The following is a 6,183-nucleotide window of genomic DNA, read 5'->3' on the forward strand; positions in this document are numbered from 1 at the left end:
ACATCCAGCTGGGTCACCTCTTAATGATGAGTTACCAGATGAATAGGTATTATAAATGGAATTCTTCAGTGCGCAACGCTGGGAGATTTACTTCAACAGAGCTTCGTCAGCCAGAAAAGACAAAGAATCAGGAATAGTTATACCAAGCAAAGCAAGAATTGGTCTGATTTTCATCACGCCAGATAAGGGTTTGCTGAGATTCTCATACTATCTGACAGAGTTGTGCACTAACAACAAAGTAGAAAATGAAGCGTTAATCACTAGATTGGAGTTGGCAGTCCCGATGGATATAACGGATTATACCTTCTGTGGTGACTCTTAGCTGGTCATCCAACATGTCGCCAAACAATACACCAAAAAAGTATACGCATTTTTAGACCCATATTTTATACTCATTTTTGGTTATATTGCACTTTAATGGAAGGTATTTTTTCTATTTTATTGCAGGCCATTAATTTTTAGAACTTGGAGCAAAAAGGAATAAAAAGACGATGAAATTTGGAATTATAATGGAGATTTTGAAAAATTGTTCAGCGCTGATGACGTCAGACTGGGTGCCGACGATGCCATTTAACAAGGAAGATGGATTAAATTAGATGGCCACTGGTGCCGACGGTGCCAATGTCGGTGCAGACTCAGATTCTAGAAGACTCGATGAATTTGGATGACTTTTGAAGAGTTTTTGGATGCACCTATTGGAGAATCGACCCTAGGCTCTATTTAGAGCCAAAATTGATAAAAAAAAGATAACCTTTCGCCCCCTTCACACCTCTTTGTACTCCTCCTTGCCACTTTACATCCATCCACGCCATTCCACACCATTAATCATTTATTTACCTTATAGTTTTGAGTTTTTGTGGTGAGTTTAAGTGTGAATTACTCTCTAAGAAGTGTAGGAGAGGGAGAGAAGTGAGAGATTTCTTCTTCCTACATTTCCTAAGAGAGGCTACAAAGGATTTACATTGAAAAAGAGTTTAAGATAAGTGTTGTTTGTTTATTATTGTTGTATGAACTTCAATTTATATATGAAATATTGTGTTCTCTTGTATCTTTCTCCTGAAGTCTGAGCAATTTCCTTTATCTTTCTCTCTACTCTAAGATATGGTGAAATGAAAAGATAATTTGGATGTGCCAATGTTAAAATATAAATACAATTGTGATGGTTTTTCAACTCCGTTCTTAATTTACTTTTTGATCTGGCCAATTGAATTGTTACAATATGTTATAAACATATGATCCACAAAATTGAGTATGAGTTCTATAACAGAGTGAGAATCACATTTAAGTCCATGAAGGAGTATTTCATTCATGGAATTAAGTGCAAATAAATAGGAAAATAAACATTGTTGGGTGTAGAATTGGAGATTTATAGGGTGACAAGATAAAAATCCCTAATTTTATCTTAGTGTTTAAAAACTAAAGTGAGAGTTAGCCTTTAGGGGAAGGGGAAGTGGGACCTCTGGAGTGGGAGCTAGTATCCTCCAAGCCTAGCCACAGATTTAGGGATAAAACCTAAGATTAGCTAATGATTTTCTATAACACTGAATCAAGGTAGAAAATTAAAATTGCTCCTATTTGGCACAATACAAATTTAAACCAATAATTTCATCTCATTTCACCAAAAACTCATTGTAGTGGGAAAGATGTTTTTTCATATTAGAAAACTTCATCACATAAACAAAGTTTAGTAGATATCAATTTAAACTCTGCATTTAAATTCTACGTGTAGTTAATAATTTAGTTTTGATAGTATCTCAAACATTCAAAATTAGTGACAGTAATTTCATTTTATTTCTATGAATTTCCTAGTTAATTTATCATCTCAAAATTTAAACCTTCCTCTTGGGATCAATATTTGGGACTTAAATAAAAAGTCTTATATTACTTGATAACGATATATATACTTGCGTAGAATCCCAACATTAAGTGTCTAATGTTATTATTCATAAAATGCAACATCAAGTTTTTTGCGTCGTTGCAAAGCCTAGTCAACTTTATAAATTTTACACAACTATATTCAACCGAGATCAACGGACAATATACGATTTTGAAGCCGAGATTAGTGGAATATCATGAAAGCGCAATGAAGCTGGTGGACCAGATTCCCAGTGTGACTCTCTACCGGATTTCCGGGGAGATAATCCCCATGTCGACGATCTAGCAAAACTTGCTAAGGAACTGGCGTGTCCCCTGGAGGATTCCATTGACACTACAGTGCAAGGACAATGAGTTCTATCACAAATATACCTCGATAATTTGCAAAAGCTCAATAACAAAGAAGGAATGACGATTGTAGTTGCTGATATCAATGAAGACTGGCGTAAGGCATTGATAGAATACTTATAAACTGGAAAGTTGCCAGAGGATAAGTCTGAGGCATGCCACATCTCAAGAAGGGATATTTCATATGCTCTAGTGGGTGATGTCATTTATAGAAGATCATTCAAACAGATGTTGCTACGGTGTCTAAGCAGATAGAAGAACATAATATTGTTAAGGAAGTACATGTTGGATTACGTGATGCTCACTAGTCAGGGCCAAAGATGAAAATGAAGATCAAGTGGCTCGGATATTATTGGCCATCAATGATGTCCGATTGCATGGATACAGCTAAAAAGTGTCACTAGTGCCAAGTGCATGGGTTGATCTTGCACCAACCTCCGAATGTGCTACATCCAACTATTACCTCATGGCCATTTGAGTGTTGGGGCATAGACATAATAGGTTTGATATACCCTCCATCCTCTAAGGGACATAGATTTATTCTTATAGCTACGGATTACTTTTTTAAACGTGCAGAGGTAAATTTGTTATGAGAGGTTACAGCACAACACGTTCTTCAATTTTTCAAGAGACAAATCGTCTACAGTTTCAGTGTACTGCGTAAAGTAATCTCTTATAATGGGACAACCTTTAAGAGCACAAATATCAGTAACTTTGTCATAAGGCATGGGATATACTGAAAATACTTGAAAATTTACTATCCCAAGGAAAATGGCCTGGCCGAGGCCTTCAATAAAACATTAGTACAGATTTTTAAGAAGACACTGGATGAAAAGAAAAGCGATTGACATAACAAATACTAAAAGCTTTATGGGTCTATCAAATGTTGTTCAGGACTTCAACTCAATGTACACTTTACGCGCTTGTATATGGGTCTGAGGCCATACTACCGCTAGAAGTCTAGACACCATCTCTCAGAGTCGTCGTTGTCAATCAAATCATAATAGGAGAAAGTACAAAGCTCATACTTGAAGAACTGGAGAGTCTCAAGGGAAAGCGACTAGAAGCACAACAGAATTTAGAACTTTATCAAGAAAGGATGATAGAGCTCATGACAAATTGGTCTGCCCTAGGATGTTCAAAGTGGGTGACCTAAATCTTATTCTCAAAGACCTATTCTTGCACGCCGCAAGGTAGGTGGAAAAATTGAACCAACTTGGGAGGGACCATTTGTCATAGAACGGGTCTATTTAGGTGGCGCCTACTAGCTGGTGGATTTTTTAGGTGAGAGACCTTTGTTGCCGATCAATGGATGATATTTGAAATTTTATTATGCAACATGACATTGTTTAAAATGAAATTTTAAGATCTAGATTGTTCTGGGTTTACTTATTTCGTCAAGCATCCGTGACTGGGTCTAAAATTTTGTAATAAGATTAAATTTAGTAAAATGAAAATTTTGAAGCTGTTCACTTCATTCTTTTCTCTTTTTATTTTCCTAATTTTAACATTTCACTGAAATTAAATAAAATAATAAAAAAAAAAGAAAATGTTTGCGCCTTTACAAATTAAAATTTTGTTTAATGAAGGTTTTTTTGTTATTTTTCCTGCTAAATTTCAGCGCACTGATGTTTTTTCTATCATATGCAGAAAAAAATGTCAGGGAAGAAGCTGATTTTTTCCTTCAAGGATGGCTTGAATCTCGTACTCAATGAGGAAAGGGCACATCGAAGTGGCATCATAGACTTTGACCTAGAATTTGTACAAGTCAATTTTAACTATGAGGGTCTCCTGATGGACATAGTTACCCGACAAGAAAAGGAAGGGTTACCGTTGCTTTTGAGGATTGATACAAGTGAAGACTCCTCTCCTAAAAGGAAGAAAGCAGTAACACAGCAGAATGTAATGAAGGGGACTAGCTATTTACCATCCATGATAACCACACCAACTGGAAACTTAGTCAGCACCGACGATGAAAGATTGTCATATGCGTCGTTAAGGAGGACAAAGCGACAGAATGCAAATTTTCATAGACACAAAGATTTTCTATGTGAAGAAAGAAGACGTCTGAAGAGGTGAAAAATTTAATACCCCAAATCCTGAGGGTAAGATTTATGATCCTTGCTTGAGGGAAACATCCGCCAATTCGCCTGATACAAAAGATGAGTATGAATTTCTAGCAGAGACTGCAATCTGAAGTACCAGATGGATTTTACAAGGGTTGTCCAATGCGCAACGTCAAGTTCCTGTTCAATCGTCAATGGAAGGGGAATTAGTGGAGTGTTTGGAGTGCAATGTTCTACACTTAGACCATTACAGTTCATTTGAAGAATTCGTAACTGTCGACACGGGATGCTAGTAAGCGGCTTTCACGGATAGCAAGTCATACATTCCACTACCTGTGTAGCCAAGTCAGATGTGGTATACTACAGATGTGGAGATGATAGATCCTCCTTAACGATATTTAAAAATTCCCACAGTAGAGTTGGAAAAGATAAACAAGGTCACGAGGAGAGAATTCGAGTTTAACAAAGAAATCTAAGGAAATGTCATCAATATCTTGGAAGGCCTGGAGCTGTACACATGAGACTTCTCTGAAAGTGATGAAAGGAGAATGTTGGATTGCATATTCAAATTAAGAGACAGAGGTCGGGATGGCCTGTTGATGGAAAGAACTTACACAGAGCCATGAAGGTGGATGAGAGGAAAAGGCAGGAAAACGATTTAGTGTGGTTGATGTTTTAATGTCACTAAGGATAAATGAGGGGGATCTCGAGAAATGATGAGGTGGACCCCATGCTCTCTGAGATAAAGCAGATGATCAAGAGAGTGGTTAGATGGAGCATACTGCCGACTGATTACATTCTGAACAATTGTATCATCAACATCTACAATGAAGGTGATTGCATTCCCCCGCACATGAACCGTCATGATTTCGTGAGGCCTTTCTGCACGGTCTCCTTCATGAGCAAGAGCAATATACTATTCATGAAAGAAATTGATGTTATCGGCCCTGTGGAGTTCAGGGGATCCGTTGAGATTCCACTACCGATAAGTTCAGTACAAATTCTTAAAGGAAATGGAGCTGACCTCGCCAAGCACTGCATCCCAGGGGTACGACACCGCTGGGTGTCTGTGACTTTCAGAAGGATGGACAGCAACAAGATGCCACATAGATTCCAACTAGATCCGGAGCTAGTGGAACTAGCAGAGCTGCGCTCGTACGACCTATGAGAGAGTTGCACCTCTAAGTACACGTAAAGGGAATTCTTGTCCTAGAGCGTGGCTTAGTAGGCCAGCTTGATCAGGAGCTCATCCCATAGAGATCACACAGAGAGCTCTTTTTTTTGGTCTCCTTTTGTACTGCGTCAGAGTAGCATATATGATATGTATCCAGCATGTGATGCTTCAGATGTACTTTTGATGCTTCGAGCATGTATTCAGTCTGTAACACCTATTTTGAGGAGATTAATGAAATTTATTTCAGAATTCAGTCTGTTTCTTGAATTGCCCTTTGTGTGATGAATCAAGAACCGCAGAAACATACATTTGTTCTGAACTAAAATGAACAAAAAAAAAAGATAATAAAAAATCTTTGGTAATTTCAAAATTTTTAAAAAAATTCTCTTTTGAAAATCAACAAATGAAAATTAAAATTTAAAAATTTAATTTAATAATTAAATGTGATGAAGATAACAAGAAAAGAAAATAAATTTCTTGAGTTTTTTAATCTTCAGTTTGAGGATCTTTACTCTTTGCTTGTGCAGTGCGACTATCCTGGTTTGCACTAGTTTTCTTAACATCCTCGCAGAATTTTACATTTTGCACAAAATCTCACAGAATTTCACAAATTTTTTTTTCCTCACCAAAGTCAATCTTCACATGCCACATATCTATGAGCTCAACACCACAAATTCTCCACACAATTTTCAAATTTTTCTAGGGGTCAGTAAATAAATT

Source organism: Phalaenopsis equestris, unplaced genomic scaffold, assembly GCF_001263595.1.
Source record: "Phalaenopsis equestris unplaced genomic scaffold, ASM126359v1 Scaffold000217, whole genome shotgun sequence".
Lineage (NCBI taxonomy): Eukaryota > Viridiplantae > Streptophyta > Magnoliopsida > Asparagales > Orchidaceae > Phalaenopsis > Phalaenopsis equestris.